Here is a 21,168-nt window from a genome sequence, read left to right on the forward strand (position 1 = left end):
TCATGGTGATGATGAAGATGATGATCAGGACTCATGATGATCACGACTTGATGATGATCAGGACTCATGATGATGATGATGATCAGGACTCATGATGATGATGATGATGATGATCAGGACTCATGATGATGATGATGCTCAGGACTCATGATGATGATGATGATGATCAGGACTCATGATGATGATGATGATCAGGACTCATGATGATGATGATGATGATCAAGATTCGATGATGATCAGGACTCATGATGATGATGATCATCAGGACTGATGATGATGATGATCAGGACTCATAATGATGATGATGATGATCAGGACCCATGTGTCCTGATCATGAGGATGATGATGATGATGATCAGGACTCATGATAATGATGATGATGATGATGATCAGGACTTATGATGATGGTGATGATGATCAGGACTGATGATGATGATGATCAGGACTCATGATGATGATGATGATGATGGTCAGGACTCGTGATGATGATGATGATGATCAGGACTCATGATGATGATGATGATGATGATCAGGACTCATGATGATGATGATGATCAGGACTCATGATGTTGATGATGATCAGGACTCATGATGATGATGATGATGATGATCAGGACTCATGATGATGATGACCATCAGGACTCAATGATGGTGATGCTCAGGACTTATGATGATGATGATGATCAGGACTCATGATGATGATGATCAGGACTGATGATGATGATCAGGACTCATGATGATGATGATGATCAGGACTCATGATGATGATGATGATGATCAGCACTCATGATGATGATCAGGACTCATGATGATCATCAGGACTCATGATGATGATGATGATCAGGACTCGATGATTATGATGATCAGGACTCATGATGATGATGATGATGAGGACTCGATGATGATGATGATCAGGACTCATGATGATGATGATGATGATCAGGACTCATGATGATGATGATGATGATCAGGACTCATGATGATCATGATAATGATCATCAGGACTCGATGATGATGATGATGATGATTCTTGCCTCGACGACGATGATGATGATGATTCTTGCCTCTAGGGTGGACTTGTTCTCTCTTGGAGCAGTTTTAGTTCACAGTTAGGCCGTTTTCCTCTCTTCTCTTTTCATTCTAGTTTACTGGCTTCCCTCACTCCTCACAGTGAGACCACAGGAGACTGCTAAAAAGTGATGTTAAGTTTTCTGCTTATGAGAATGATAAATTTAGTTTTCTCTGTCTTGTTTTGTGTCAGTTTCAGGGTCATCTGTTTCTATTGACCTTTATATCCTATTTAGTGAATGTGTGGACAGATTTAGCCTTACTTAGCTGCAGTTCTCCTCGAGTACTTAGAAGTCTCTTTATGTCTTGTTTAAGAAACCCTTCGTAGATCAAGTTTATAAAGATACAAAGACTTAAAGATATAAAGTTTTGTTTTGTTTTGTTTTGAGACGGAGTTTCACTCTTGTAACCCAGACTGGAGTGCAGTGACACGATCTTGGCTCCCTGGAACCTCCGCCTCCCAGGTTCAAGCAATTCTCCTGTCTTAGCTTTCTGAGTAGCTGGGATTACATGTGCTCACCACCACCCCTGGTTAATTTTTTTTTTGTATTTTTACTTGAGATGGGTTTCATCATGTTGGCCAGGGTGGTTTTGAACTCCTGACCTCAGGTGATCCACCCGCCTCGGCCTCCCAAAGTGCTGGGATTACAGACATGAGCCACCATGCTTGGCCAATTATATATAAAAATTTTGGTTGTTGTTGCTTAACTCTTCTGTGTCTTTACAGATTTTTTTTAGGGAGGGCAGTTTGAACTATCCAATACTTGAAAAGATGGTTTTTACATCTTCTATATTCATAGTGGATTGTTCTATATCTACTAAGTTTTGTAGGACCTACTTTATATATTTTAGCCTACTATTAAATACATGCAAGGTTAGAATTATTATAATTTTATTGGCTTACAGGGAATCTTGTGTCCTCTGTACTTTCACCCTCATCTCCCATTCCTGGATTATTTTGAAGCAAATCCTGGTCATCATATTTCATTTGTAAAACATAATAATAGTTACTATATTATTATCTATTTCATTTAATATTAATATTAGTTCTTAAGATATTTTTGGTGACTGTAATGCTCATTTAACTTTCCTTATTTCATGGCATGTATATTTTGAGTTTACATCCTATAATACTTTCTTTCTTCCAGCATTTTTTTGTGAAGCAAATGTTAAACACTTATATTTTGGTGGATACTAAAAAGTTGGAAGGCTTATAGAATGAACACCTGTCAGTCTACCACCTACAGTCAGCATTTAGCTCTGTGCTCCATATTCTTTATCACTTACTTATCCAGCTGTACATTGCTCTCTCCATAAGTCCATCTTCCTTTTGATGCTCTTTAATATTGGAGACATCATTATCCTTTACTGATAAACACTTCAGCATGCATATCAATAAGTAATATTATAATGTTTCTTTGTGGTTCTTCTTAGGACTTATGTAAGATGCATAAATCTTAAGTGTAACATTCAGTGAGCTTTGACATATGCATATCTTTATGTAATCTGGACCCCTATGACAACACATAACAATTACTTTCACCCCAGAAGTACTCTTATGCCTTTTTCCAGTCATTTCCTGCCCCCACATCCACCAGAGAAAATCACTATTTGGATTTTGTTCAATATGCCTTAATTTCACCTATCTTAGAACTTCTTGTAAGTGGAATTACACAGTATACTCTCTGTCAGAAAATTAGCAGGTTGTTTTTTTTTTATGGTTATTGTTGTTGACTTTGTCCTGTTGTTTCCCAAAAAAGCAGGTTCATACAGACTGTGGAGTTCTTTCTCATTCCTTGCTTCCCACCACCCCATAAAAAATGTGGGGGCATCCACTGAGAAATTTGGAGCCGGTCTGTGTTTTCATGGGTATGAAGTCTCTGCTTTTGGATTTATGATCGGTGCCACTCCCTCAGTTTGCATAGGTGGGAAGAGACTCCTTTCTTAGTCATCTCAAATATCATAGAAATGACAAAATATCATAGACTGGGAGGCTTAAACAACAGACATTTATTTCTTACAGTTCTAGAATCTGGGAATTCCAAGATGAAGGTGCTGGCACCTTTGCTTCATTGTGAGGGTCCCCATCCTGGCTCGCAGGCTGCGACCTTCTTGCTGTGTCCTCTCATGGTCACCCCATGATCTCAACTAAACCTGTTTATCTCCCAACAACTCCACCTCCAAATACCATCACATTGGAGGTTAAGGCATCAACATATGAGTTTGGGGGGGATGCTAACGTTCAGTCCATTATCAACTCCCTTCTCTCGCCCCCATATTAATTGCTTGCTGATTTGTCCGTCAGTTAATTAAAATAAAAGGCTTCTTGTCTACCACTGACTTCTGAAAGTGTGAATGTTTAATGTAATGGGAGTACATGTTAGGATTTTATTTAACTCATAAGTGAGGTTACTGGCAGAAAGACAAAGCTGGTTCAGTGCAGGTATGAGAAGATGGGGTGTATGTGGGTAGTGCCAAAATAACACCATTGTAAGTTACCCTGTAACTTTACAGAATCAGCAAACTTAACTCTCATTATCTGAGTGATCAGAAAAATTAGAAATTATACAGATGATGTAGGAAAGCTCATATAATCATATATCCGACAAGTTTTGGAGTACTTTTCCTGGACAACATGGCGAAATCCCATCTCTACAAAAAATACAAAAATTAGGCAGGCAGTGGCACCTGTGGCTTGACTACAGGCAGGCACCTGGAGTTCAGCTATTCGGGAAGTTAAGGTGAGAGGATCGTGTAAGCCTGGGAGGTCGAGGCTGCAGTGAACCATGATCATGCCACTGCACTCCAGCCTGGGCAACAGAGTGAGACCCTGTCTCAAAAAAACAAAAGTTTTTATCATAATGGGATTTTGAATTATATCAAATCCTTTTCTGTATCTGTTGAGATGATCATATGTCTTTTGGTCCTTCACTCTGTTGATGTGATGTATCACAAGTATTGATTTGTGTATGTTGAATCATGATCGCATACCTGGGATAAATCTCATTTGGTCATGGTGTATTATCTTTTCTGTGTTACTGGATTGGGTTTGCTAGTATTTTGTTGAGGATTTTTCCATTTAGCGTCATCAGGGATATTGGCCTGTAGTTCTCTGTTTTTGTTGTGTTCTTGTCTGTTTTTGGTATCAGGATAATGCTGGTCTTGTAGAATGAGTTAGGAAGAATTCCTCCCCGCCCCGCTTCAGGTTGTTGGAATAGTTTGAGAAGAATTGATGTTTGTTGTTCTCTATGAGTTTACTAGAATTAAGCAGTAAAGCAATTGGGTCCTAGGTTTTTCTTTGATAGAAGACTTTTCATTACTGATTCAGTCTCATTGTTGGTCTGTTTTCCAGGAATATATGCAGAACATGTCCTGCGGCCCAAGAATCTTGGACTTGCACATCAGAGGCAACAGCAACTACAATTTTCTGATCAAAGCTTCCAGAGTGACACAGCTGAAGGTCAAGAGAAAGAAAAAAGCTCTAAGCCCATGGCATTTTCCAGCCCACCCCTAAGACATGCAGTAAGCTCAAGGAGGAGGAACAGTGTAGTGGAAATAGAGTCTAGTCAAGGCCAGAGGGAAAATCCTACAGAAATAGACAAAGTATTGAAAGGAATAGAAAATTCAAGATGGGGAGCATTCAGGTGTGCAGAGCGTGGGCAAGACTTCAGCCAGAAGACGATAGTAATCATACACAAAAAAGCACATTCCAGGCAGAAACTTTTTACATGCAGGGAGTGTCACCAGGGCTTTAGAAATGAGTCAGCATTGCTCTTGCACCAGAAGACACACACAGGAGAGAAGTCCTATGTATGCAGTGAGTGTGGGCGAGGCTTCAGCCTCAAAGCAAATCTCAGACACCAGAGGACACACTCAGGAGAGAAGCCTTTTCTGTGCAAGGTGTGTGGACGAGGCTACACCAGTAAGTCATACCTCACTGTGCATGAGAGAACACACACAGGAGAGAAGCCTTATGAATGCCAGGAGTGTGGGCGAAGGTTTAATGATAAGTCCTCATACAACAAGCACTTGAAGGCACATTCAGGGGAGAAGCCTTTTGTGTGCAAGGAGTGTGGGTGAGGCTATACTAATAAGTCATACTTCGTTGTGCACAAGAGAATACACTCAGGAGAGAAGCCTTACAGATGCCAGGAGTGTGGCCGAGGCTTTAGCAATAAGTCACACCTCATCACACACCAGAGGACACACTCAGGGGAGAAGCCCTTCGCGTGCAGGCAGTGTGAGCAAAGTTTTAGTGTGAAAGGAAGTCTCCTCAGACACCAGAGAACACACTCAGGGGAGAAGCCTTTTGTGTGCAAGGATTGTGAGCGAAGCTTTAGCCAAAAGTCAACTCTCATCTACCACCAGAGAACACACTCAGGGGAGAAACCTTTCGTTTGTAGAGAATGTGGGCAAGGGTTTATTCAGAAGTCAACCCTCGTGAAACATCAGATCACACACTCAGAGGAGAAGCCTTTTGTATGCAAGGACTGTGGACGAGGCTTTATCCTGAAGGGGTGGCCTGCCCCTCCACACCTGTGGGTGTTTCTCGTAAGGTGGAACGAGAGACTTGAGAAAAGAAATAAGACACAGAGACAAAGTATAGAGAAAGAAAAGCGGGGGCCCAGGGGACCGGCGCTCAGCTTACAGAGGACCCACGCCGGCCCCAGTCTCTGAGTTCCCTTAGTATTTATTGATAATTATCTTTACCATCTTAAAGACAGGGGAGTGGCAGGACAATAGGATCAAAGAAAAAAGAGGAAATCGGCAGTAAGACATATGAACAAAAACCTCTGTGACATGAATAAGTTCAAAGGACAATGCTGTGCCTTGAGATGCATATGTAAACATCTCCATAAACCTTTTGGCAGCATAGTTTCAGTCTATCACATGGGGAGAAACCTTAGACAATACCTAGCTTTCCTAGGCAGAGGTCCCTGCGACCTTTGGCCGTGTACGTGTCTCTGGGTAGTTGAAATTAAGAGAATGGTGATAACTTTTAACCAGCAAGCTACCTTCAGGCATTTGTTTAACAAAGACACATCCTGCACAGCCCAAAATCCATTAAACCTTGAGTCACCGCAACACATGTCTCTTGCAAAGGACAAGGTTGGGGGTAGGGTCACAGATTAACAGCATCACAAATACAGAACAAAATGGAGTCTCTTATGTCTACTTCTTTCTATATAGACACAGTAACAGGCTGATCTCTCTTCCTTTTCCCCACATATCCAAAAGTCAACCTTCACATTACACCAGAGGTCACACTCAGAGGAGAAGCCTTATGGATGTCGGGAGTGTGGGCGAAGGTTTCGGGATAAGTCCTCGTATAACAAGCACCTGAGGGCACACTTGGGAGAGAAACGTTTTTTCTGCAGGGATTGTGGGCGAGGCTTTACCTTGAAGCCAAATCTCACCATACATCAGAGGACACACTCAGGAGAGAAACCCTTCATGTGCAAGCAGTGTGAGAAAAGTTTTAGTTTGAAGGCAAATCTTAGACATCAGTGGACACACTCAGGGGAAAGGCCATTTAATTGCTAGGATTGTGGGCGAGGCTTCATCCTAAAGTCAACTCTCCTCTTCCACCAGAAGACACACTCGGGGGAGAAGCCTTTCATCTGTAGTGAATGTGGGCAAGGATTTATCTGGAAGTCAAACCTTGTGAAACACCAGCTTGCACATTCTGGCAAGCAGCCTTTTGTATGCAAGGAGTGTGGTCGAGGCTTCAACTGGAAGGGAAATCTCCTCACACACCAGAGGACACACTCAGGGGAGAAGCCCTTCGTGTGTAATGTGTGTGGACAAGGCTTCAGCTGGAAGAGAAGTCTCACCAGACACCACTGGCGGATACACTCCAAGAAGCCTTTTGTGTGCCAGGAGTGTAAGCGAGGCTATACCAGTAAGTCAGACCTCACTGTGCATGAAAGAATACACACAGGAGAGAGGCCTTATGAATGCCAAGAGTGTGGACGAAAGTTTAGCAATAAGTCATACTACAGTAAGCACTTAAAGAGACACGTGAGAAGGGTTTTTGTACAGGGAGTGTGGGTGAGGCTTCATCTTGAAGCCATATCTCACCAGCCATCAGAGGACACACACAGGAGAGTAACTTTGCTTTGTTACAAGCTTCAGTTGAGGCTGCATAACTTGTTTGTGAAGATATAACAAAGGCAGACAGAATCCAGAGGGCCACAGAGAACCTGAATTCAACCCATGTGTCCCCAAGAGATTCGGAGAAAAGAGGTCAATGTTTAAGGAACAGAGATGCCAGTTGAGGGGAGGGCATTATTTAGGCTATTGGGGAAATATGGTCTCTTTCCTACTGAGCACATGTTCTTGTATTTGTGCCAGGCTGTTTTTTCTAAGGACTGCTCTTAGCCAGTGACTGCAGAGCAGGGATACCAAGGGAAGTCTGTTACTGACAATCTCCCCAACCTCCTTGGACTGCAGGCAATCTAGGACACCTCCACCAAACCTCTTCTTGCACTTTCCTTCCCTCTGGCTGCCCTCCCAGCCTTCCTTGGTTTGAATGTTTTGTCCCCTCCTTAATTTATGTTGAAACGCTACATAAACTGTTTACTGTTGAAACAGTGTGACAGTATTAGGAAGTGGGACCTTTGGGAAGTGACTAAGTCAAGTCATGAAGATAGAGTTTTTGTGAATGGGATCAGGTGCCCTTATGAAAAGGCTTGATAGAGGGAGTTTGTCCTGTGGCCCTTGTATTTTCTGCTCTGTGAGGACACAATGCTCCTCCCTTCCAAAAGATGCAGCATGAAGGCATCATCTTAGAAACAGACATGAGCCCTCAACAGACAATTGAACCTACTGATATTTTGATGATGAACTTCGCCTCCAGAACTCTGGGAAAATAAAGTCCTCTTTATACATTTCCTAGCCAGTGGTATTTTGTTATAACAGCTCAAATAGACTAAGTAACTGCTCCCCTCATCATTCTCTCACAATCATATCTTGAAATAAAATCTCTGTACATGCAGTCCCATCTTGGTCTTTGCAGAGAACTCCCTCCAACACAGTGATACCAAGAACAGTCTGACAAAACAGGTGGTAAAATAGGGATCTGGGGACCACTCACCTGCCTGGCAGGAGTAAAGCAGGTTGGCTAGTGGGGCACAGGTAGGTGGTTAGCTGCAAAATATTTCACAGGTGATTTCCTGAGAAAATGCTTCAATGATAGAGAATGCTGTGGCATGTGTGATGATGCAGGCCTTAGAAAATGTAGAGAAAGTGCCTACAAAGAGCGGAGTAGACTGATTATCGCTGATCTGCATTACCACCTGCAGAAGGACCTTGAGAAATTGAAGACGTCATTCAGCCATTAGCAAGCAGTGGTTAAGTAAACCAGGACTCCTTGATGAGTGCTTACGAGGCCTTTATTTTCTTGGATAGAAGGCAGAATCATTGCCCAAATATGTAGGCTGAAGGCCTTGTAGTTACAGTGGCAGAGCTCTACAGATGTTGGAATGCTTAGCCAATGCATGTCTATTTTGTAGAGGTCAGACCCTTTGTGAGGAAAATCTGGGATCCTGAAAAATGATACAGGAACATCTCCATGGATGCCCAAGATTGCCTCTGCCATGCTCCCAGCCACAGACCATCTGAGTGTGTAGAAATGGCCCATCCTTCCTTATGAATAGCATTTCCACCATTCATTACCACAGAACCTTCACAATTAAGGCCAGCTTAATGCACATGTGCCCTACATAGCTGTACACAACCCCTGTCCAGCACAGGGAAGATACATGCAATATGCCTATCCTTTTGTAAACGGTATTTGTGATGCTTGCCCTTCAACTTCCATAACTTTCCTCATACTCATTTTGAGTTTCACTATACATTGTGGGTTCACCAGAATTCTGTGCTTCTCTTCCGTATTAAACACATTTACATCTGAGTAATCAGGGACACTGACAGCCCCAAGAGACACCACTGTCCATTTGGACCCAGAATTTGATTTGAATTCAGAAGACAACATCTTAGCATAAACAGCCAAGGAACCTGGTCAACGCATTTCCTGCTCAAGTTCCTTTTGAGCAGGAAAATGATCACACAGATGGGATTGGAAACATAAGGCAACTCATAGCTACTTTTTCCCTGTTTCTTACTCAACATGAAGTTAGTGCACTGGTAGAATGTGCATATGGAGAAGTGAAGTAAAACAGTTGAATTAGAGATTAGACACAGTGGTTCATGCCTATAATCCCAACACTTTCTGATGCCAAGTTGAGTGGATCGCTTGAGTGCAGGAGTTCAAGACCAGCCTGGCTAAAGTGGCAAAATCCCATCTCTACAAAAAACTAGCCAGGTGTGGTGGCACATGCCTGTAGTCCAAGCTACTTGGGAGGCTTAGATGGGAGGATCACCTGAGGCTGGGGAGTTGAGGCTGCAGTGAGCTGTGACCACACCACTGCACTCAAGTCTGGGCAACAGAGTGAGACCTTGTCTAAACAAAAACAAAAACAAAAAAAAAAGGTTGAATTAGTTTCTGCAACATTTCTAACATTCTAAAAAAAAAAACACATCCTAATAGGAGAAACAAAGTAGAAACTGTCATTTCACTGATTGTGCTGATTAAATGGGCAATGCACAATATAATGATGAACAGGAAAGCTCGACAAATACATATGCACACACACACACACACACATATATATAATATAATTATATAAATACATAATAATATTTGGGATTACACTTGTAACCCCAGCACTTTGAGAGGCCGAGGCAAGTGGATCACGAGGTCAGGAGATCAAGACCATCCTGGCTAACATGGTGAAACCTAGTCTCTACTAAAAATACAAAAAATTAGCCGGGTGTGGTGGCGGGTGCCTGTAGTCCCAGCTACTCGGGAAGCTGAGGCAGAATGGTGTGAACCCGGGAGGTGGAGCTTGCAGTGAGCCAAGATCGCGCCACTGCACTCCAGCCTGGGTGACAGAGCGAGACTCCATCTAAAAAAAAAAAAAAAAAAAAAATTGCCAAGAACTACCCAGCATGTATCAGCAGAAAGTTGAGTCCCTAATATGACAGTATTCCTCAAGAAAATAAACTATTTACCTGGGGACAAACTGACTACATCAGCCACCTGCCAGCCTCTAAAAAACAGTGATTCAGCCTCACAGGGATAAATACCTTGGTTTATTCCAAACATGGATTTGCCTTTCTAGTCCTGTAAGTCTCAGCCAACACTATTACTCATGCCTGATCCAAAGACATGAAATACCAAGTAATATAACATCCAACCCAGGAGATTCACTTCATAGCAAAAATGCTATCGGAGTGTAAGAGTAGATAACAACTCTAAATATATATGTATCCAACAACAGAGCACTCAGATACATAAAGCAAATACTATAAAAAATAAAGATTCCAAGACAATAACTATTGAGAACTTCACTCCACTGTCAGCATTGGATCATCTAAACAGAAAAATCAACAAACATTGGATTTAAACTGCACTTTAGACCAAATGGACCTAACAGATATTTCAGAATCTTTTATCCAACAGCTATAGAACACACATTCTTCTCATCATCACATGGAACATTCTCCAGGGTAAACCTAATACATTAGGCCACAAAACAAGTCTCAACTTTTTTTTTTTTTTAAAGACAGGGTCTCGCTCTGTCATCCAGGCAGGAGTGCAGTGCTGTTATCATAGCTCACTGCAGCCTTGAACTCTTGAGCTCAAATGATCCCCTCTTCAGCCTCCCAAGTAATAAGGACTACAGGTGCACACCACAATGCCTAGTTAATTTTCAACGTTTTGTAGAGACAGTGTCTCACTATGTTGCCCAGTCTTGTCTCAAACTCTGGGCCTCAAAGAATCCTCCCACTTGAGGAGCTTCAGATTCCCAAAACACCAGGATTACAGGCATGAGCCACCAAGCCTGGCCTCAACAAATTTTTAAAAATTGAGGCCTGTAATCCCAGAACTTTGGGACGCTGAGGCGGGCAGATCACAAGGTCAGGAGTTCAAGACCGTCCTGGCTAATATGGTGAAACCCCGTCTCTAGTAAAAATACAAAAAATTAGCTGGGCGTGGTGGCGGGCACCTGTAGTCCCAGCTACTCAGGAGACTGAGGCAGGAGAATGGCATGAACCCACGAGGTGGAGCTTGCAGTGAGCCAAGATCCGCCACTGCACTCCAGTGTGGGCGATAGAACGAGACTCCATCTCAAAAAAAAAAAAAAAATTTAAATCACATCTAGTATCTTCTCAGACAACAATGGAATAAAACTACGTATCAATAACAAGAGGAACTTTAGAAACTACAAATACATGGAAATTAACATATTCCTGAATGATGGTCAATGAAGAAATTAAGAAGGAAATAAAAACATTTCTTCAAGTAAAAAATGTTGGAAACACACATCTCAAAACCTATGGGATACAACAAAAGCATTGCCATGAGGGAAATTTGTAACAATTAATAACTAGAGTCAAAAAGCAGAAAGACTTCAAATAACCTAATGAGACACCTCAAGGAAAGAAAAACCAAACCCCAAATTAGTAAAAGGAAGACAGAATAAAGATCAGAGCAGAATAAAACAAAATAGAGACAAAATCTACAAGGAAACAATCACAGGGAAAGTTGTGTGTTTTTTTTGTTTGTTTGTTTTATTTTTTTTTAAGATAAAGAAAATCAATAAACCAGTAGCCAGACTAACCAACAATACAAAGAGGAAGCTCAAATAAATAAAATTAGAAATGAAAAAGAAAACATTACAACTGATTCCACAAAAATGCAAAGGATCATTAGAGACTCTTATAAGCAACTACACACTAACAAAGTGGAAAACCTAGAGGAAACGAATAAATTCCTAGATGCATTTTATATAACAAGATTGAATCATAAAGAAATACAGGCTATTCAAGACATGGTGGCTCCACTAGGTGATATGTTCTCTTAGCAGCTACCAGGGATCCCACCACCCACACTGGAGCTCCGGGGCCAAGCTTCACTTCTTCAGGCAGCACCAGATACTCTGAGACCTTCTAACAGTACCGGGTGAATGAGTTGGAGTCATCTTTCAAGGCTTGCTTAGCTTCTCTGGTGAGTGAGGACTATGTCAATGGCATTGATCAGGAAAACATTTAAACTGGTGTTGATCAGTATATCTAGGAGTTTCTGGATATTGCAACACAGGAAGAATGTTTTCCTACAGAAAACGATTGCAATTATTTGTCCAGACACCAGAGCAAGTTACCAAAGAGGATATCTCAGAACTAAGGAATGAATTACAACAGAAACACACACTGTCCAGAAGCACTTGACAAAGCTGAGGCATTGGCAACAGGGGCTGAAGGGCATCAAATGTGCAGCACAGAACACCAGCCAGCAGCCCTCAGGGCTCCTCCGTGTACCTCAAGCAGGCATCTGCCAACATCCCTGCACCCCAGAAGCTGACCTGAGCACAAAGGTCAAGGCCATCAGCCCAAGATTGGGCTGGTGTCTGAGGCCGCCCTGTGCAGACAGTTAGCCACAAATCCCTTCTCGTGAACTTGGGATTTTGAATGAAGGAGTTAGTTTTATGCTCCCACCTAAATTTTTTTCACTATTTTTATAAGCTGTTAATGTCTTAAGTACTTTACACAATGCCCAGAGCTTGAGTAAACCAAATTCTTTTTCTCTTTAGCACAGTTAAGACTGTCAGTGTGGTGACACTTATAGATTCTGTGTTTTTATGTTTGTATGACTTTTCATTTTTTTGTGTGTATTTCCTATTATTTGATCTGAGGGAAAAAAAATTGCAATAGCCTGAGAATCAGGGGATTAGGATTTTGGTTGTAGGCCTTTTATGATAATTACCCTTCAGTGGTAGTATAGAAAAATATGTAAATTTGCTGTTTCAAGACTTCAGAATACTTCAGAAGAGGAATCTAATGCAACCATGTTTGTAATGCGTCCAAGGCTCTTAGAATGGGGATTTTTTGTGTGAATAGGTCAGAATAGGATTAAGGTTTCCTGGGTTAGGGTAGTCACATTACGGTAGGATCCTTAGGTTGAGGCTGACTTTTATTCAGGGTAAGGTTATATTTTATGTGGTGTTGGTTTACTTTTTTTTTTTTTTATAGGGAGGGACATAGTAGGATCAGTGATATGCTAAATTTTGTCATGTTCTGCAATAAGGAATCCATTTAAATAATGGGGCAGACCCTGTTCTCAGTAACATGACAGTTGGGGCATAGGTGAAGTATGAGAGGCTAAAGCTTGCTCTGATTATCTTTTTTTGTTTTCAGTTTTGTTTGCTTATATTGTTTTTATTTTACATTTTGGGAAGAGAGAGATTTTCCATTAAGAAGATTTTTGCTGTGGAGTTGATTCCAAGGGACTGGGGTCTCAGGGTGGAGGTGGGCTTGCGGGTGCGATCCTTGGCTACTTAACCTCCACCAAAAGCATGCGGCGCCTCTGCCTTTGGGAAGATATTTTGCTCTCTCGTTCGTTCCACAGGCCACCTCAGATACTCTGTTGAATTGCTGTTAAGAAATACAAGCATTGTTTCAGGCTCTCATTGCGTGAGGTTTTCCAGTGTTTTATGCAGTCTTTTATTAGATTACATCTTTTTACTCAGAACAAATGCTTCACTGTCATCTGAGCAGGGAGTACTCCTGTGGCTCAGTGTTTGGCTCACTTTGTTTTCTCCAGCCTTGAAGGTCCCTCCCACACACACTGACATCCATTCATCTCTTGATCTGACCTAGATGCCACCTGGTCCCTAAAGCCTCCCAGCACCTTTTCTGCTGCATCCCTAGGGCACAGGACTTTTATCTCTTCTATCGTCCTTTTTAGGTTCTCCCTTGTGGGTTAGTCGTTTGTATCTGTCTCCCTGCCCATCACTAATTGTACACCCATAAATATTAGACATTATTCCCTTTGAATATACCAGGACCATATGTTATTTATCCTTATAAATGATAGCTATTACTCTGTTTTGTCTGTGTATATACAGTATCTGGCATTGAACCTGTGATTAATTGCCTGAGACCAATGAATCCCGTCTGTTAGAATGTATAGTTTAAACAAAGCTTTTAAAACCCACATTATATTACCTCAAGGTTGTTAGCCTAGTCATCTAATGGTGATTCAAAAATCTGATTAGCAGCTTTAGATTTCTTGATTAAAGACCTAAATAAACTAAGTTTTAGGCTTTTTTTTTTTTTTTTTTTTTTTTTCTGAGATGGAGTCTCACTCTGTTGCCCAGGCTGGAGTGCGATGGCGCGATCTTGGCTCATTGCAACCTCCGTCCCTCCAGGTTTAAGCAATTCTCTGCCTCAGCCTCCAGAGTAGCTGGGATGACAGGCACGTGCCACCACGCCTGGCTAATTTTTTGTATTTTCAGTAGAGACGGGGTTTCACCATCTTGGCCAGGCTGATCTTGAAATCCTGACCTTGTGATCCACCCAACTTGGCCTCCCAAAGTGCTGGGATTACAGGCATGAGCCAAGGCACTCGGCCTTTCTTTATTTTATTATTATTATTTTTTGAGACAGAGTCTCACACGGTTGCCAGGGCTGGAGTGCAATGATGCCATCTCGGCTCATTGCAATCTCAGCCTCCCAGGTTCAAGCAATTCTGCCTCAACCTCCTGAGTATCTGGGATTACAGGTGCCTGCCACTATGCCCAGCTAATTTTTTTTTTTCTATTTTTTAGTAGAGATGGGGTTTCCCTGTGCTGGCCAGGCTGGTCTCAAACTCCTGACCGTGATCTGCCCATCTCAGCCTCCCAAAGTGTTGGGATTACAGGCCTGAGCCATCGCGCCTGGCCAGTTTTAGGCATTCTTTAAAAGGGGTTTTTAGTGAAAAGATTGGAAACTATTCTCAGTGAACTATTTAGTGCTCAGTGAAAATATTTTGAATTAATGTATATACCAGTTATTGCCATTTCCCTATTTAATTCAGAAGTTTTTTTAAATAAATAGAAATTTTTCAATCTTGAATAAAAAAAGGCATACAAAAACCTGAACAGACTAATAATAAGTAACGAGATTGAATCCATAATAAAAAGTCTCCCAAGAGTGAAAAATCTAGGACCAGATGGCATTGCTGCTACATTCAACTTCAAAAGAACAACTAACATTAATTCTCAAATTATTCCAAAAACATGAAGAGGCAGAAATTATTTCAAACTTAATCTATGAGACCAGCATTACTCTGATACCAAGGAAACAACAGCCAAAAAGTCCCTTACGAACATACAGTACAAATCTTCAAGAGTACTAGCAAACTGAACCTAGCAACACATCAAAAAGATACCATGATCAATGGGCTCTACCTCAGGGATGCAAAAGAGGTTGAACATATGCAAATCAATAAATGTGATATATCACATCAACAGATTGAAAGACAAAAACTGTGATCTTCTCAATAGATGCAGGAAAAGCATTTGATATAAGTTAACATTCCGTCCTGATAAAAACTGTCAACAAATTAGGCATAGAAAAAACATACCTCAACATAATATAGGCCACATATTACAAACCCACAGCTAACATCATAATGAATAGGGGAAAGCTGAAAGTCTTTCCTCTAAGAACTGAAACATGAATCAAATGCCTACTTTCACCTCTCTTATTAACATAGTAGTGGAAGTCTTAGAATCAAGCAAGATAAAGAAATAGGCATCCAAATTGGAAAACAGAAAGGCAAATTATACCTCTTTACAGACAAGATGATCTTAAATATAGAACATTCTAAAGACTTCACCAAAAAACTTAGAATAAACAAATTCAATAAAGTGACAAAAAAAAAGGCAAGATAAATTAGTACAGCCATTATGGAAAATGATACGGAGGTTCTTTTTAAAACTACAAATCGAACTGCCATACAATGAAGCAATCCTACAGCTTGGTATCTATTCAAAGGAAAGGAAATCAGGCGGGGTATGGTGGCTCATGCCTATAATCCCAGCACTTTGGGAGGCTGAGGCTGGTGGAACACTTGAGGTCAAGAGTTCGAGACCAGCCTGGCCAACATGGTGAAACCCTGTCTCTACTAAAAATACAAAAATTAGCCAGATGTGGTGACGCACACCTGTAATCCCAGCTACTTGGGAGGCTGAGGCAGGAAAATCATTTGAACCTGGGAGGCTGAGGTTGCAGTGAGCCAAGATCGTGCCACTGCACTCCAGCCTGAGTGACAGAGCAAGACTCCTTCTCAAGACAAAAAAAAAGAAATCAGTATACCAAAGGAATACATGCACCCTAATATTTATTGTAGTAGCACTGTTCACAATAGCCAAAACATGGAATCAACCTAAGTATCCATCAGTGGATGAATGAATAAAATATCCTATATATACACAGTGGAATATTATTCAGCCATAAAAACATAATTAAATCCTGTTATTCTACACCAAAATGGATGGAACTGGAGGTCATTATGTTAAGTGAAATAAGCCAGGGACAGAAACACAAGCATCACATATTCTTACTCATATGTAGGAGACAAGAAAGTTGATCTCATGGAGGTAGAAAGTAAAATGATGGTTACCAGAGGTTGGGAACAGGGCAGGCCTAGGGGAATGAAAAGTCATTGGTTAATGCATGGGAACATAGAGTTAGATGGAAGGAATATGTTCTAGTGTTTGATAGCACAGTAGGTTGGCTATAGTTAACACCAATATATTGTATATGTCATAATAGCTAAAAAAGAAGATTTGAAATGTTCCCAACACAAAAACAGTAAACGTAGACAAAAACAGCCTAAGTACTCTGATTTAATCATTTCGTATTGTATGTATACATTCCAATATCACATGTACTTCATAAATATGTATCATTATTATGTATCAATAAAACTTTTAAAGGAAACTATTATGCTAAACAAAGAAACCAGACATAAAATACCTCAAATTGTATGAGTTTACTTACTAAATTTCCAGAAAGGCAAATCTTAAAAATAGAAAGTATATTAGTTGTTGCCTAGGGGTGGGAAGGTCAGATGAAGAATGACTACAAAGTGAACTTTTGGGAGTGAAGGAAGTGCTCTAAACTAAATTATGATGATCACTGCACAATTGTATGAACTAAAACTCATCAAACTGAATACTTTCCATGGTTAAATTTCAAAGTATGTAAATTATACCTCAATAAAATGTTATTTTTAAAAAAGGATTAGGCCAGGCACAGTGGCTTACGCCTGTAATCCCAGCACTTTGGGAGGCCAATGCGGGCGAATCACTTGAGCTCAGGAGTTCAAGACCAGCCTGGTCAACATGGCGAAACCATATCTCTACTAAAAATACAAAAATTAGCTGGGCATGGTGGTGCACGCCTATAGTTCTAGCTACTTGGGAGGCTGAGGTATGAGAATCGCTTGAACTTGGAAGATGGAGGTTGCAGTGAGCCAAGATGGTGCCACTGCACTCCAGCCTGGGTGACAAAGCGAGGCCCTGTCTCAAATAAATAAGTTAATTAATTTAAAAGGATTATACTCCATGACCAAGTGGGATTTATTCCTGGAATGCAAGGATAATTGAGTATACAAAAATCAATCAATGCAATATACTACATTAACAAATTGAAGGGAGAAAACCACATAAACATCTCCATTGATGCAAGAAAATCATTTGACAGAATTCAACACCTCTTTATGATTAAAAAAAATTCAATAAACTAGGAATAAAAGGAAACTATGTCATGGGAAGGTAGTTTCTGTAAAGGAAACATAATAAAGGCCATCTATAAAAACCCACAGCTCACATCATTCTTAACAGTGAAAGACGAAAGTTTTTCCTCTAGGAGCAGGAACAAGGCAGGAATGTTCGCTTTTATCTCTTCTATTCAACATAGTACTGGAATTTCTAGCCAGAGCAATTAGGCAAGAAAAAGAAAAGGTATCCAATTTTGAAAGGAAGAAAAATCATCTCTGTTTGTAATTATGATGTTATATGTAGAAGATTCCACACAAAAAAACTGTTAGAACTAATAAATAAATTCAACAAAGTTGCAAAATGCAAATACAAAAAAAAGAGGTGGCCAGGTGCAGTGGCTCACGCCTGTAATCCCAGCACTTTGGGACGCCGAGGTGGGCGGATCACAAGATCAGGAGATCGAGACCATCCTGGCTAACATGGTGAAACCCCGTCTCTACTAAAAATACAAAAAATTATTCAGGTGTGGTGGCAGGCGCCTGTAGTCCCAGCTACTTGGGAGGCTGAGCCAGGAGAATGGCGTGAACCCAGGAGGTGGAGCTTGCAGTGAGCCAAGATCGTGCCCCTGCACTCTGCACTCTAGCCTGGGTGACAGAGCGGGGTGACAGAGTAAGACTCCGTCTCAAAAAAAAAAAAAAAAGAAGTGACCTTGAATTGGCCAACCTAAGTCTTCAGTGTCTGAATAGAGCTGGAAATAGAAATTATGTTCTCATCTAAAAAATTTAAAAATTATATAGTTCAGGCACCAAATTCTGGCAATTCCCAATCTAATTTGCATTATCTATGCAAAGACATCTAAACAGATTGTCATTGAATAATTTAAATAACCAGAGTCACAAATTAGTATTTCCCTACTTCATTCCTATCCCAAGGAAATACCCTCACCATGGCAAAACTTTCTCCAATAAATCTGCCCTGATGATGAAATTCATTTGCCTCCACAAACTGATCAAATATTTATCTAGACACACACACACATCTCCCACCCACCCCCCACTTGTCTCTCTCTCATTCACTCACAATTTGGCTTATACTTTTTAAACTACTTTATTTTTTGAGACAGGGACTTGCTCTGTCACCCAGGCTGGAGTGCAGTGGTGCAATCTTGGCTCACTGCAGCCTTGACCTCCTAAACTCAGGTGATCCTGCCTCCTCAGCCTCCCAAGTAGCTGGGACTACAGGCACACGCCACCATGCCTGGCTAATTTTTGCATTTTTTGTAGAGACGAGGGTCTCCCTATGTTGCCCAGGCTGGTCGCAAACTCCTGGGCTCAAGTGATCCTCCCACTTCAGCCTCCAAAAGTGTTAGGATTACAGGCATGACCACTGTGCTATAAGAGAAAATTTTACTATTTTTAATTGGTTAAAAAAATATCTAAGACGTAGCCTTTACATTTATTTTGATGTTTTAAAAATTGCAGGCTGGATGCAGTAGCTCATGCCTGTAATCCCAGCTGAGGCAGGATTGCTTGAGCCTAGGAATTCAAGACCAGCCTGGGCAACATAGCAAAACCTCATCTCTACAAAAAAATATAAAAATTAGCTGGGTGTGGTGGTGCATGCCTGTAGTCCCAGCTACTTGGGAGGCTGAAGTGGGAGGGTCGCCTGAGCTCAGGAGGCTGAGGTTACAGTCAGTCAAGATGGTGCCACTGTCCTCCAGCCTGGGCAACAGAGTGAGACCCTGTTTCAAAAAAAAATTATATTAAAACACACAACAAAATTTACCAACTTGGTCATTTTTAAGCATATATTTTAGTACCATTAAATACATTCACAATGTTGTGGAACAGATCCCCAGAACTTTTGCATCATGCAAAATGGAATCTCTATAGCCATTAAACAACTCTCCATTTTTCCCCTTCCCTCCACACCCTAGTAAATACCATTCTATTTTCTGTTTCTATGAATTTTTCTACTTTAGATTACTCATGTAAGTGAAATCACACAGTCATTTTGTGACTGGCTTCTTTCACTTAGCACTCAAGATTCATCCATGTTGGAGCATGAGACAGGATTACCTTCCTTTTTAAGTCTGTATAATATTCCATTGTGTATATATTATGGGCCTTCCATATCCATGGGTTCTGTGTCTGTGGATTTAACCAAACTCAGATTTAAAATATTCAAAAATACATTAAATTTCACAAAGTTCCAAAAAGCAAAACTTGAATTTTCCCTGAGTCAAATACTAAGTCAAATCCACACTAATAAAGTTATATGTAGGCACTGTACTAGGTATTATAAGTAACCTAGGATTCAAAGCAGTGGTTCCAAGCCCCAGGCCATGGATGGGTACCAGTTCTTAACCTGTTAGGAACCGGGCCACAGAGCAGGAGATGAACAAAGAAGCCAGCAATTATTACCGCCTGAGCCTCACCTCCAGTCACATCAGCAGTGGCATTCGATTCTCATAGGAACATGAACCCTATTCTAAACTGCACACGCAAGGGATCTAGGCTGCACACTCCTCATGAGAATCAGACTAATTCCTGATGATCTAAGGTGGAACAGTTTCATCCAAAAACCATCCCCCTGACCCTGTCTGTGGAAAAATTGTCTTCCACAAAACCGGTCCCTGGTGCCAAACAGTTAGGGACCGCTGTTAAAGTATATGGGAAAATGTGCCTAGATTATATGCAAATACTATGCCACACTATATAAGGGATTGGAGCATTTGTGGATTTTGGTATCTGCAGAGTATCCTGGAATTAATCCCCTACAGATACTGAGGGAAAAATGTGTCACATTTTGCTTATCCATTCATATGTTGATAGACATTTGGGTTGCTTCTGTCTCTTAGCTGTTCTGAATAGTGCTGCTATAACATGGGTGTGTAAACATCCCTTCAATACCCCGCTTTCAATTATTTTGGGTATACACCCAGAAGTGGGATTGTTGGATCATATGGCAGTTTTAATTATTTGAGGAATTTCCATGTTGCTTTCCAAAGCAGTGGCACCATTTACAATCCCCAAAAAGGCGCACGGGGTTGTAATATGCTCACGTCCTCACCAAAACTTGTTATTTTCTGTTTTTCTTGTAGTAGCCATCCTAATAGGTATGAGGTGGTATCCCAACAGAATTTTGGCTTGCATGTCTTTAATGATCAGTGATGGTCAGCATCTTTACATATGCTTCTGGGCCATTTGTATATCATCTTTGATGAAATGTCTATTCAAGTCCTTTGCTATTTTTAATGTTATTTGTTGTTGAGTTGTAATTCTTTTTTAAAATTATTATTACATTTATTGATACTGAATATTTATTATCTGTTATGTACCAAGCAAAATGGACACACTATCAGGAGATAAAACCTGTAACTTATATGTAAGATGAAACTTATATTGATTGAATTATTGAATTTTTTTTAGTATTTGCTATATACCAGGCAAAAGGCACAGAAACAAATTATCTGTTCACAGTTACT

General features: G+C 40.8%; 2 pseudogenes; both read left to right on the forward strand.

Moving 5' to 3' along the window:
* The window catches only part of LOC139358590 (zinc finger protein 337-like), a 33,668-nt pseudogene extending 25,710 nt beyond the window's left edge, over nucleotides 1–7,958 (forward strand).
* A 136-nt stretch (nucleotides 7,959–8,094) lies between these two features.
* LOC139358589 (mediator of RNA polymerase II transcription subunit 28 pseudogene) lies at nucleotides 8,095–14,581 on the forward strand (annotated as a pseudogene).
* Nucleotides 14,582–21,168: the final 6,587 nt, after the last annotated feature.

The sequence above is a fragment of the Macaca nemestrina genome, chromosome 15 (genome assembly GCF_043159975.1).
Source record: "Macaca nemestrina isolate mMacNem1 chromosome 15, mMacNem.hap1, whole genome shotgun sequence".
In the NCBI taxonomy this organism is placed as follows: Eukaryota; Metazoa; Chordata; class Mammalia; order Primates; family Cercopithecidae; genus Macaca; species Macaca nemestrina.